Raw genomic sequence first — 13661 nt, 5'->3', positions numbered from 1 at the left:
ACAGGTGATATAGGTGCGAACACAGGAAGCTTGCAGCCCCTCGCTGCCTGCAGACACAGAGCAGCCACACTAGAAGAGCGGCCTAAGCCGTAGGCGAAATGTGCTCATTCGCTTTGGCGCGACGTCGAACTATAAATAAGGCTGTCACTAGCGTGAGCGTTGCGTGAGCGTCGTGTAAAGTCGGAAAAGTCATCTGCATGGGTGATTGCCAAGTTTGGGGAGCGTTTCGTAGTACGACCAGTGCAATGGGGACGCGGAAACTTGTTGTGTCCCAGTGTTTTGCAGTTGGACGACAAGAGTTTTACACAGTAGTAAAGAGCGAGGCACTGAGTTGGCATGAACAATGGAGAGCACAATAGGGCTCGAGATGTGCTTGTTACCTCAGGTGCTGTGTGATTGTGGACAAGGAGTGAAATGGACCAATTTTTGACCGCCCTTTCAATTTAAGACGTTCAAAACAGACGGAATTTGCATTCGTAATACCAGAGCATCGAAACTACTTGGAACTCTTGTGTATATGAACGTGTCCGCGCCTTTGTATTCTGGTACCTTCGCCGCTACAAACCAACCAACCATCGTGTCCGTGCACATCAGAGTCGCAAAGAATGGAGAATAGCCAGGCTTGGTCGTGTGTGTAGTTGTAGCTCAGTTGGCAGATCGTTCGCTTAGCGTGTGAACGGTCTCGGGTTCAAGCCCCGGCTCCTCCATGTTTTGTGGTCAGTGCATGGTAAGTGTTGGTCGCGGCGAACATAAACGCACGCAAGAAGTTGCAAAACCAGCGTCACAGACTGATATGATGTATACTGTCATAAGGAGAGCAAGATGTAAGTGTGGGGACCGGCTGTTATCGAGTGCAGACCTGTCTTAGGTATCACGGCTTAACGTCATTGAAGTCTAGAGGTGGACAACACGTTCGTCTTACTCAGAGCGGTGTCTGAACTTTATTTTCGACGTTATGCGTGCCACTTTCATTGTGGCCAACTACGATTCGATACAGAATGCACGAAACCTGAAAGACACCCTCACTGATTCATAGAGAGTAGTGTTTGTCTGCGGAATAATGGGAGTGCGAGGGTCTGTGACGTTGATATGACTGTATGTAGCACTACTAGTTATCGGGGGGGGGTGGGCGTAGCTCAGATGGTAGAGCGCTCGCTTAGTGTGCGAGAGGTACTGGGATCGATACCCAGCGCCTCCAGAATTTTTAACACACCTACATGCGCACCGTGCCATGCAAGTGGAATAATTCCCAACCGGCAGAGGTGTGTAGGCAGATACAAGGGAACGATTAGCATCCACAAATGCGCCGATTTCACGTAAATCCCACTGCACGTTGCCATTCTTTGCGTGCAGTCGGCTGCTACTGGTGTTGCTGGTTGTGACTGCTGATAACAGATGCCGTAGCAATCAATTCATGGAGTGAGTTGTATGTTTTGCGATAGTCTGTCTCTGACAAGGAAGCACAGGTGATATAGGTGCGAACACAGGAAGCTTGCAGCCCCTCGCTGCCTGCAGACACAGAGCAGCCACACTAGAAGAGCGGCCTAAGCCGTAGGCGAAATGTGCTCATTCGCTTTGGCGCGACGTCGAACTATAAATAAGGCTGTCACTAGCGTGAGCGTTGCGTGAGCGTCGTGTAAAGTCGGAAAAGTCATCTGCATGGGTGATTGCCAAGTTTGGGGAGCGTTTCGTAGTACGACCAGTGCAATGGGGACGCGGAAACTTGTTGTGTCCCAGTGTTTTGCAGTTGGACGACAAGAGTTTTACACAGTAGTAAAGAGCGAGGCACTGAGTTGGCATGAACAATGGAGAGCACAATAGGGCTCGAGATGTGCTTGTTACCTCAGGTGCTGTGTGATTGTGGACAAGGAGTGAAATGGACCAATTTTTGACCGCCCTTTCAATTTAAGACGTTCAAAACAGACGGAATTTGCATTCGTAATACCAGAGCATCGAAACTACTTGGAACTCTTGTGTATATGAACGTGTCCGCGCCTTTGTATTCTGGTACCTTCGCCGCTACAAACCAACCAACCATCGTGTCCGTGCACATCAGAGTCGCAAAGAATGGAGAATAGCCAGGCTTGGTCGTGTGTGTAGTTGTAGCTCAGTTGGCAGATCGTTCGCTTAGCGTGTGAACGGTCTCGGGTTCAAGCCCCGGCTCCTCCATGTTTTGTGGTCAGTGCATGGTAAGTGTTGGTCGCGGCGAACATAAACGCACGCAAGAAGTTGCAAAACCAGCGTCACAGACTGATATGATGTATACTGTCATAAGGAGAGCAAGATGTAAGTGTGGGGACCGGCTGTTATCGAGTGCAGACCTGTCTTAGGTATCACGGCTTAACGTCATTGAAGTCTAGAGGTGGACAACACGTTCGTCTTACTCAGAGCGGTGTCTGAACTCTATTTTCGACGTTATGCGTGCCACTTTCATTGTGGCCAACTACGATTCGATACAGAATGCACGAAACCTGAAAGACACCCTCACTGATTCATAGAGAGTAGTGTTTGTCTGCGGAATAATGGGAGTGCGAGGGTCTGTGACGTTGATATGACTGTATGTAGCACTACTAGTTATCGGGGGGGTGGGCGTAGCTCAGATGGTAGAGCGCTCACTTAGTGTGCGAGAGGTACTGGGATCGATACCCAGCGCCTCCAGAATTTTTAACACACCTACATGCGCACCTTGCCATGCAAGTGGAATAATTCCCAACCGGCAGAGGTGTGTAGGCAGATACAAGCGAACGATTAGCATCCACAATTGCGCCGATTTCACGTAAATCCCACTGCACGTTCCCATTCTTTGCGTGCAGTCGGCTGCTACTGGTGTTGCTGGTTGTGACTGCTGATAACAGATGCCGTAGCAATCAATTCATGGAGTGAGTTGTATGTTTTGCGATAGTCTGTCTCTGACAAGGAAGCACAGGTGATATAGGTGCGAACACTGGAAGCTTGCAGCCCCTCGCTGCCTGCAGACACAGAGCAGCCACACTAGAAGAGCGGCCTAAGCCGTAGGCGAAATGTGCTCATTCGCTTTGGCGCGACGTCGAACTATAAATAAGGCTGTCACTAGCGTAAGCGTTGCGTGAGCGTCGTGTAAAGTCGGAAAAGTCATCTGCATGGGTGATTGCCAAGTTTGGGGAGCGTTTCGTAGCAACGACCAGTGCAATGGGGACGCGGAAACTTGTTGTGTCCCAGTGTTTTGCAGTTGGACGACAAGAGTTTTACACAGTAGCAAAGAGCGAGGCACTGAGTTGGCATGAACAATGGAGAGCACAATAGGGCTCGAGATGTGCTTGTTACCTCAGGTGCTGTGTGATTGTGGACAAGGAGTGAAATGGACCAATTTGTGACCGCCCTTTCAATTTAAGACGTTCAAAACAGACGGAATTTGCATTCGTAATACCAGAGCATCGAAACTACTTGGAACTCTTGTGTATATGAACGTGTCCGCGCCTTTGTATTCTGGTACCTTCGCCGCTACAAACCAACCAACCATCGTGTCCGTGCACATCAGAGTCGCAAAGAATGGAGAATAGCCAGGCTTTGTCGTGTGTGTAGTTGTAGCTCAGTTGGCAGATCGTTCGCTTAGCGTGTGAACGGTCTCGGGTTCAAGACCCGGCTCCTCCATGTTTTGTGGTCAGTGCATGGTAAGTGTTGGTCGCGGCGAACATAAACGCACGCAAGAAGTTGCAAAACCAGCGTCACAGACTGATATGATGTATACTGTCATAAGGAGAGCAAGATGTAAGTGTGGGGACCGGCTGTTATCGAGTGCAGACCTGTCTTAGGTATCACGGCTTAACGTCATTGAAGTCTAGAGGTGGACAACACGTTCGTCTTACTCAGAGCGGTGTCTGAACTCTATTTTCGACGTTATGCGTGCCACTTTCATTGTGGCCAACTACGATTCGATACAGAATGCACGAAACCTGAAAGACACCCTCACTGATTCATAGAGAGTAGTGTTTGTCTGCGGAATAATGGGAGTGCGAGGGTCTGTGACGTTGATATGACTGTATGTAGCACTACTAGTTATCGGGGGGGTGGGCGTAGCTCAGATGGTAGAGCGCTCACTTAGTGTGCGAGAGGTACTGGGATCGATACCCAGCGCCTCCAGAATTTTTAACACACCTACATGCGCACCTTGCCATGCAAGTGGAATAATTCCCAACCGGCAGAGGTGTGTAGGCAGATACAAGCGAACGATTAGCATCCACAATTGCGCCGATTTCACGTAAATCCCACTGCACGTTCCCATTCTTTGCGTGCAGTCGGCTGCTACTGGTGTTGCTGGTTGTGACTGCTGATAACAGATGCCGTAGCAATCAATTCATGGAGTGAGTTGTATGTTTTGCGATAGTCTGTCTCTGACAAGGAAGCACAGGTGATATAGGTGCGAACACTGGAAGCTTGCAGCCCCTCGCTGCCTGCAGACACAGAGCAGCCACACTAGAAGAGCGGCCTAAGCCGTAGGCGAAATGTGCTCATTCGCTTTGGCGCGACGTCGAACTATAAATAAGGCTGTCACTAGCGTAAGCGTTGCGTGAGCGTCGTGTAAAGTCGGAAAAGTCATCTGCATGGGTGATTGCCAAGTTTGGGGAGCGTTTCGTAGCAACGACCAGTGCAATGGGGACGCGGAAACTTGTTGTGTCCCAGTGTTTTGCAGTTGGACGACAAGAGTTTTACACAGTAGCAAAGAGCGAGGCACTGAGTTGGCATGAACAATGGAGAGCACAATAGGGCTCGAGATGTGCTTGTTACCTCAGGTGCTGTGTGATTGTGGACAAGGAGTGAAATGGACCAATTTGTGACCGCCCTTTCAATTTAAGACGTTCAAAACAGACGGAATTTGCATTCGTAATACCAGAGCATCGAAACTACTTGGAACTCTTGTGTATATGAACGTGTCCGCGCCTTTGTATTCTGGTACCTTCGCCGCTACAAACCAACCAACCATCGTGTCCGTGCACATCAGAGTCGCAAAGAATGGAGAATAGCCAGGCTTTGTCGTGTGTGTAGTTGTAGCTCAGTTGGCAGATCGTTCGCTTAGCGTGTGAACGGTCTCGGGTTCAAGACCCGGCTCCTCCATGTTTTGTGGTCAGTGCATGGTAAGTGTTGGTCGCGGCGAACATAAACGCACGCAAGAAGTTGCAAAACCAGCGTCACAGACTGATATGATGTATACTGTCATAAGGAGAGCAAGATGTAAGTGTGGGGACCGGCTGTTATCGAGTGCAGACCTGTCTTAGGTATCACGGCTTAACGTCATTGAAGTCTAGAGGTGGACAACACGTTCGTCTTACTCAGAGCGGTGTCTGAACTCTATTTTCGACGTTATGCGTGCCACTTTCATTGTGGCCAACTACGATTCGATACAGAATGCACGAAACCTGAAAGACACCCTCACTGATTCATAGAGAGTAGTGTTTGTCTGCGGAATAATGGGAGTGCGAGGGTCTGTGACGTTGATATGACTGTATGTAGCACTACTAGTTATCGGGGGGGTGGGCGTAGCTCAGATGGTAGAGCGCTCACTTAGTGTGCGAGAGGTACTGGGATCGATACCCAGCGCCTCCAGAATTTTTAACACACCTACATGCGCACCTTGCCATGCAAGTGGAATAATTCCCAACCGGCAGAGGTGTGTAGGCAGATACAAGCGAACGATTAGCATCCACAATTGCGCCGATTTCACGTAAATCCCACTGCACGTTCCCATTCTTTGCGTGCAGTCGGCTGCTACTGGTGTTGCTGGTTGTGACTGCTGATAACAGATGCCGTAGCAATCAATTCATGGAGTGAGTTGTATGTTTTGCGATAGTCTGTCTCTGACAAGGAAGCACAGGTGATATAGGTGCGAACACTGGAAGCTTGCAGCCCCTCGCTGCCTGCAGACACAGAGCAGCCACACTAGAAGAGCGGCCTAAGCCGTAGGCGAAATGTGCTCATTCGCTTTGGCGCGACGTCGAACTATAAATAAGGCTGTCACTAGCGTAAGCGTTGCGTGAGCGTCGTGTAAAGTCGGAAAAGTCATCTGCATGGGTGATTGCCAAGTTTGGGGAGCGTTTCGTAGCAACGACCAGTGCAATGGGGACGCGGAAACTTGTTGTGTCCCAGTGTTTTGCAGTTGGACGACAAGAGTTTTACACAGTAGCAAAGAGCGAGGCACTGAGTTGGCATGAACAATGGAGAGCACAATAGGGCTCGAGATGTGCTTGTTACCTCAGGTGCTGTGTGATTGTGGACAAGGAGTGAAATGGACCAATTTGTGACCGCCCTTTCAATTTAAGACGTTCAAAACAGACGGAATTTGCATTCGTAATACCAGAGCATCGAAACTACTTGGAACTCTTGTGTATATGAACGTGTCCGCGCCTTTGTATTCTGGTACCTTCGCCGCTACAAAGCAACCAACCATCGTGTCCGTGCACATCAGAGTCGCAAAGAATGGAGAATAGCCAGGCTTTGTCGTGTGTGTAGTTGTAGCTCAGTTGGCAGATCGTTCGCTTAGCGTGTGAACGGTCTCGGGTTCAAGCCCCGGCTCCTCCATGTTTTGTGGTCAGTGCATGGTAAGTGTTGGTCGCGGCGAACATAAACGCACGCAAGAAGTTGCAAAACCAGCGTCACAGACTGATATGATGTATCCTGTCATAAGGAGAGCAAGATGTAAGTGTGGGGACCGGCTGTTATCGAGTGCAGACCTGTCTTAGGTATCACGGCTTAACGTCATTGAAGTCTAGAGGTGGACAACACGTTCGTCTTACTCAGAGCGGTGTCTGAACTCTATTTTCGACGTTATGCGTGCCACTTTCATTGTGGCCAACTACGATTCGATACAGAATGCACGAAACCTGAAAGACACCCTCACTGATTCATAGAGAGTAGTGTTTGTCTGCGGAATAATGGGAGTGCGAGGGTCTGTGACGTTGATATGACTGTATGTAGCACTACTAGTTATCGGGGGGGTGGGCGTAGCTCAGATGGTAGAGCGCTCACTTAGTGTGCGAGAGGTACTGGGATCGATACCCAGCGCCTCCAGAATTTTTAACACACCTACATGCGCACCTTGCCATGCAAGTGGAATAATTCCCACCCGGCAGAGGTGTGTAGGCAGATACAAGCGAACGATTAGCATCCACAATTGCGCCGATTTCACGTAAATCCCACTGCACGTTCCCATTCTTTGCGTGCAGTCGGCTGCTACTGGTGTTGCTGGTTGTGACTGCTGATAACAGATGCCGTAGCAATCAATTCATGGAGTGAGTTGTATGTTTTGCGATAGTCTGTCTCTGACAAGGAAGCACAGGTGATATAGGTGCGAACACTGGAAGCTTGCAGCCCCTCGCTGCCTGCAGACACAGAGCAGCCACACTAGAAGAGCGGCCTAAGCCGTAGGCGAAATGTGCTCATTCGCTTTGGCGCGACGTCGAACTATAAATAAGGCTGTCACTAGCGTAAGCGTTGCGTGAGCGTCGTGTAAAGTCGGAAAAGTCATCTGCATGGGTGATTGCCAAGTTTGGGGAGCGTTTCGTAGCAACGACCAGTGCAATGGGGACGCGGAAACTTGTTGTGTCCCAGTGTTTTGCAGTTGGACGACAAGAGTTTTACACAGTAGCAAAGAGCGAGGCACTGAGTTGGCATGAACAATGGAGAGCACAATAGGGCTCGAGATGTGCTTGTTCCCTCAGGTGCTGTGTGATTGTGGACAAGGAGTGAAATGGACCAATTTGTGACCGCCCTTTCAATTTAAGACGTTCAAAACAGACGGAATTTGCATTCGTAATACCAGAGCATCGAAACTACTTGGAACTCTTGTGTATATGAACGTGTCCGCGCCTTTGTATTCTGGTACCTTCGCCGCTACAAACCAACCAACCATCGTGTCCGTGCACATCAGAGTCGCAAAGAATGGAGAATAGCCAGGCTTGGTCGTGTGTGTAGTTGTAGCTCAGTTGGCAGATCGTTCGCTTAGCGTGTGAACGGTCTCGGGTTCAAGCCCCGGCTCCTCCATGTTTTGTGGTCAGTGCATGGTAAGTGTTGGTCGCGGCGAACATAAACGCACGCAAGAAGTTGCAAAACCAGCGTCACAGACTGATATGATGTATACTGTCATAAGGAGAGCAAGATGTAAGTGTGGGGACCGGCTGTTATCGAGTGCAGACCTGTCTTAGGTATCACGGCTTAACGTCATTGAAGTCTAGAGGTGGACAACACGTTCGTCTTACTCAGAGCGGTGTCTGAACTTTATTTTCGACGTTATGCGTGCCACTTTCATTGTGGCCAACTACGATTCGATACAGAATGCACGAAACCTGAAAGACACCCTCACTGATTCATAGAGAGTAGTGTTTGTCTGCGGAATAATGGGAGTGCGAGGGTCTGTGACGTTGATATGACTGTATGTAGCACTACTAGTTATCGGGGGGGGGGGGGGGTGGGCGTAGCTCAGATGGTAGAGCGCTCGCTTAGTGTGCGAGAGGTACTGGGATCGATACCCAGCGCCTCCAGAATTTTTAACACACCTACATGCGCACCGTGCCATGCAAGTGGAATAATTCCCAACCGGCAGAGGTGTGTAGGCAGATACAAGGGAACGATTAGCATCCACAAATGCGCCGATTTCACGTAAATCCCACTGCACGTTCCCATTCTTTGCGTGCAGTCGGCTGCTACTGGTGTTGCTGGTTGTGACTGCTGATAACAGATGCCGTAGCAATCAATTCATGGAGTGAGTTGTATGTTTTGCGATAGTCTGTCTCTGACAAGGAAGCACAGGTGATATAGGTGCGAACACAGGAAGCTTGCAGCCCCTCGCTGCCTGCAGACACAGAGCAGCCACACTAGAAGAGCGGCCTAAGCCGTAGGCGAAATGTGCTCATTCGCTTTGGCGCGACGTCGAACTATAAATAAGGCTGTCACTAGCGTGAGCGTTGCGTGAGCGTCGTGTAAAGTCGGAAAAGTCATCTGCATGGGTGATTGCCAAGTTTGGGGAGCGTTTCGTAGTACGACCAGTGCAATGGGGACGCGGAAACTTGTTGTGTCCCAGTGTTTTGCAGTTGGACGACAAGAGTTTTACACAGTAGCAAAGAGCGAGGCACTGAGTTGGCATGAACAATGGAGAGCACAATAGGGCTCGAGATGTGCTTGTTACCTCAGGTGCTGTGTGATTGTGGACAAGGAGTGAAATGGACCAATTTGTGACCGCCCTTTCAATTTAAGACGTTCAAAACAGACGGAATTTGCATTCGTAATACCAGAGCATCGAAACTACTTGGAACTCTTGTGTATATGAACGTGTCCGCGCCTTTGTATTCTGGTACCTTCGCCGCTACAAACCAACCAACCATCGTGTCCGTGCACATCAGAGTCGCAAAGAATGGAGAATAGCCAGGCTTGGTCGTGTGTGTAGTTGTAGCTCAGTTGGCAGATCGTTCGCTTAGCGTGTGAACGGTCTCGGGTTCAAGCCTCGGCTCCTCCATGTTTTGTGGTCAGTGCATGGTAAGTGTTGGTCGCGGCGAACATAAACGCACGCAAGAAGTTGCAAAACCAGCGTCACAGACTGATATGATGTATACTGTCATAAGGAGAGCAAGATGTAAGTGTGGGGACCGGCTGTTATCGAGTGCAGACCTGTCTTAGGTATCACGGCTTAACGTCATTGAAGTCTAGAGGTGGACAACACGTTCGTCTTACTCAGAGCGGTGTCTGAACTCTATTTTCGACGTTATGCGTGCCACTTTCATTGTGGCCAACTACGATTCGATACAGAATGCACGAAACCTGAAAGACACCCTCACTGATTCATAGAGAGTAGTGTTTGTCTGCGGAATAATGGGAGTGCGAGGGTCTGTGACGTTGATATGACTGTATGTAGCACTACTAGTTATCGGGGGGGTGGGCGTAGCTCAGATGGTAGAGCGCTCACTTAGTGTGCGAGAGGTACTGGGATCGATACCCAGCGCCTCCAGAATTTTTAACACACCTACATGCGCACCTTGCCATGCAAGTGGAATAACTTCCAACCGGCAGAGGTGTGTAGGCAGATACAAGCGAACGATTAGCATCCACAATTGCGCCGATTTCACGTAAATCCCACTGCACGTTCCCATTCTTTGCGTGCAGTCGGCTGCTACTGGTGTTGCTGGTTGTGACTGCTGATAACAGATGCCGTAGCAATCAATTCATGGAGTGAGTTGTATGTTTTGCGATAGTCTGTCTCTGACAAGGAAGCACAGGTGATATAGGTGCGAACACTGGAAGCTTGCAGCCCCTCGCTGCCTGCAGACACAGAGCAGCCACACTAGAAGAGCGGCCTAAGCCGTAGGCGAAATGTGCTCATTCGCTTTGGCGCGACGTCGAACTATAAATAAGGCTGTCACTAGCGTAAGCGTTGCGTGAGCGTCGTGTAAAGTCGGAAAAGTCATCTGCATGGGTGATTGCCAAGTTTGGGGAGCGTTTCGTAGCAACGACCAGTGCAATGGGGACGCGGAAACTTGTTGTGTCCCAGTGTTTTGCAGTTGGACGACAAGAGTTTTACACAGTAGCAAAGAGCGAGGCACTGAGTTGGCATGAACAATGGAGAGCACAATAGGGCTCGAGATGTGCTTGTTACCTCAGGTGCTGTGTGATTGTGGACAAGGAGTGAAATGGACCAATTTGTGACCGCCCTTTCAATTTAAGACGTTCAAAACAGACGGAATTTGCATTCGTAATACCAGAGCATCGAAACTACTTGGAACTCTTGTGTATATGAACGTGTCCGCGCCTTTGTATTCTGGTACCTTCGCCGCTACAAACCAACCAACCATCGTGTCCGTGCACATCAGAGTCGCAAAGAATGGAGAATAGCCAGGCTTTGTCGTGTGTGTAGTTGTAGCTCAGTTGGCAGATCGTTCGCTTAGCGTGTGAACGGTCTCGGGTTCAAGACCCGGCTCCTCCATGTTTTGTGGTCAGTGCATGGTAAGTGTTGGTCGCGGCGAACATAAACGCACGCAAGAAGTTGCAAAACCAGCGTCACAGACTGATATGATGTATACTGTCATAAGGAGAGCAAGATGTAAGTGTGGGGACCGGCTGTTATCGAGTGCAGACCTGTCTTAGGTATCACGGCTTAACGTCATTGAAGTCTAGAGGTGGACAACACGTTCGTCTTACTCAGAGCGGTGTCTGAACTCTATTTTCGACGTTATGCGTGCCACTTTCATTGTGGCCAACTACGATTCGATACAGAATGCACGAAACCTGAAAGACACCCTCACTGATTCATAGAGAGTAGTGTTTGTCTGCGGAATAATGGGAGTGCGAGGGTCTGTGACGTTGATATGACTGTATGTAGCACTACTAGTTATCGGGGGGGTGGGCGTAGCTCAGATGGTAGAGCGCTCACTTAGTGTGCGAGAGGTACTGGGATCGATACCCAGCGCCTCCAGAATTTTTAACACACCTACATGCGCACCTTGCCATGCAAGTGGAATAATTCCCACCCGGCAGAGGTGTGTAGGCAGATACAAGCGAACGATTAGCATCCACAATTGCGCCGATTTCACGTAAATCCCACTGCACGTTCCCATTCTTTGCGTGCAGTCGGCTGCTACTGGTGTTGCTGGTTGTGACTGCTGATAACAGATGCCGTAGCAATCAATTCATGGAGTGAGTTGTATGTTTTGCGATAGTCTGTCTCTGACAAGGAAGCACAGGTGATATAGGTGCGAACACTGGAAGCTTGCAGCCCCTCGCTGCCTGCAGACACAGAGCAGCCACACTAGAAGAGCGGCCTAAGCCGTAGGCGAAATGTGCTCATTCGCTTTGGCGCGACGTCGAACTATAAATAAGGCTGTCACTAGCGTAAGCGTTGCGTGAGCGTCGTGTAAAGTCGGAAAAGTCATCTGCATGGGTGATTGCCAAGTTTGGGGAGCGTTTCGTAGCAACGACCAGTGCAATGGGGACGCGGAAACTTGTTGTGTCCCAGTGTTTTGCAGTTGGACGACAAGAGTTTTACACAGTAGCAAAGAGCGAGGCACTGAGTTGGCATGAACAATGGAGAGCACAATAGGGCTCGAGATGTGCTTGTTACCTCAGGTGCTGTGTGATTGTGGACAAGGAGTGAAATGGACCAATTTGTGACCGCCCTTTCAATTTAAGACGTTCAAAACAGACGGAATTTGCATTCGTAATACCAGAGCATCGAAACTACTTGGAACTCTTGTGTATATGAACGTGTCCGCGCCTTTGTATTCTGGTACCTTCGCCGCTACAAACCAACCAACCATCGTGTCCGTGCACATCAGAGTCGCAAAGAATGGAGAATAGCCAGGCTTTGTCGTGTGTGTAGTTGTAGCTCAGTTGGCAGATCGTTCGCTTAGCGTGTGAACGGTCTCGGGTTCAAGACCCGGCTCCTCCATGTTTTGTGGTCAGTGCATGGTAAGTGTTGGTCGCGGCGAACATAAACGCACGCAAGAAGTTGCAAAACCAGCGTCACAGACTGATATGATGTATACTGTCATAAGGAGAGCAAGATGTAAGTGTGGGGACCGGCTGTTATCGAGTGCAGACCTGTCTTAGGTATCACGGCTTAACGTCATTGAAGTCTAGAGGTGGACAACACGTTCGTCTTACTCAGAGCGGTGTCTGAACTTTATTTTCGACGTTATGCGTGCCACTTTCATTGTGGCCAACTACGATTCGATACAGAATGCACGAAACCTGAAAGACACCCTCACTGATTCATAGAGAGTAGTGTTTGTCTGCGGAATAATGGGAGTGCGAGGGTCTGTGACGTTGATATGACTGTATGTAGCACTACTAGTTATCGGGGGGGTGGGCGTAGCTCAGATGGTAGAGCGCTCGCTTAGTGTGTGAGAGGTACTGGGATCGATACCCAGCGCCTCCAGAATTTTTAACACACCTACATGCGCACCGTGCCATGCAAGTGGAATAATTCCCAACCGGCAGAGGTGTGTATTCAGATACAAGGGAACGATTAGCATCCACAAATGCGGTGATTTCACGTAATTCCCACTGCACGTTCCCATTGTTTGCGTGCAGTCGGCTGCTACTGGTGTTGCTGGTTGTGACTGCTGATAACAGATGCCGTAGCAATCAATTCATGGAGTGAGTTGTATGTTTTGCGATAGTCTGTCTCTGACAAGGAAGCACAGGTGATATAGGTGCGAACACAGGAAGCTTGCAGCCCCTCGCTGCCTGCAGACACAGAGCAGCCACACTAGAAGAGCGGCCTAAGCCGTAGGCGAAATGTGCTCATTCGCTTTGGCGCGACGTCGAACTATAAATAAGGCTGTCACTAGCGTGAGCGTTGCGTGAGCGTCGTGTAAAGTCGGAAAAGTCATCTGCATGGGTGATTGCCAAGTTTGGGGAGCGTTTCGTAGTACGACCAGTGCAATGGGGACGCGGAAACTTGTTGTGTCCCAGTGTTTTGCAGTTGGACGACAAGAGTTTTACACAGTAGCAAAGAGCGAGGCACTGAGTTGGCATGAACAATGGAGAGCACAATAGGGCTCGAGATGTGCTTGTTACCTCAGGTGCTGTGTGATTGTGGACAAGGAGTGAAATGGACCAATTTTTGACTGCCCTTTCAATTTAAGACGTTCAAAACAGACGGAATTTGCATTCGTAATACCAGAGCATCGAAACTACTTGGA

At 49.5% G+C, this 13661-nt stretch overlaps 2 non-coding genes across 2 annotated transcripts; both read left to right on the top strand.

The window, feature by feature from the left end:
• The first annotated feature begins 1124 nt into the window (after nt 1-1124).
• Nucleotides 1125-1198, top strand: Trnat-agu (transfer RNA threonine (anticodon AGU)). The gene has a single exon. It is a non-coding gene; the product is annotated as a tRNA-Thr (tRNA).
• Nucleotides 1199-8436: 7238 nt separating this feature from the next.
• Trnat-agu (transfer RNA threonine (anticodon AGU)) lies at nt 8437-8510 on the top strand. The gene has a single exon. It is a non-coding gene; the product is annotated as a tRNA-Thr (tRNA).
• Nucleotides 8511-13661: the final 5151 nt, after the last annotated feature.

This window comes from Schistocerca gregaria, unplaced genomic scaffold (genome assembly GCF_023897955.1).
Source record: "Schistocerca gregaria isolate iqSchGreg1 unplaced genomic scaffold, iqSchGreg1.2 ptg000180l, whole genome shotgun sequence".
Lineage (NCBI taxonomy): Eukaryota > Metazoa > Arthropoda > Insecta > Orthoptera > Acrididae > Schistocerca > Schistocerca gregaria.
The sequence above is the reverse complement of the archived record's forward strand: the minus strand, read 5'-3'. Positions and strand labels throughout refer to the sequence as shown.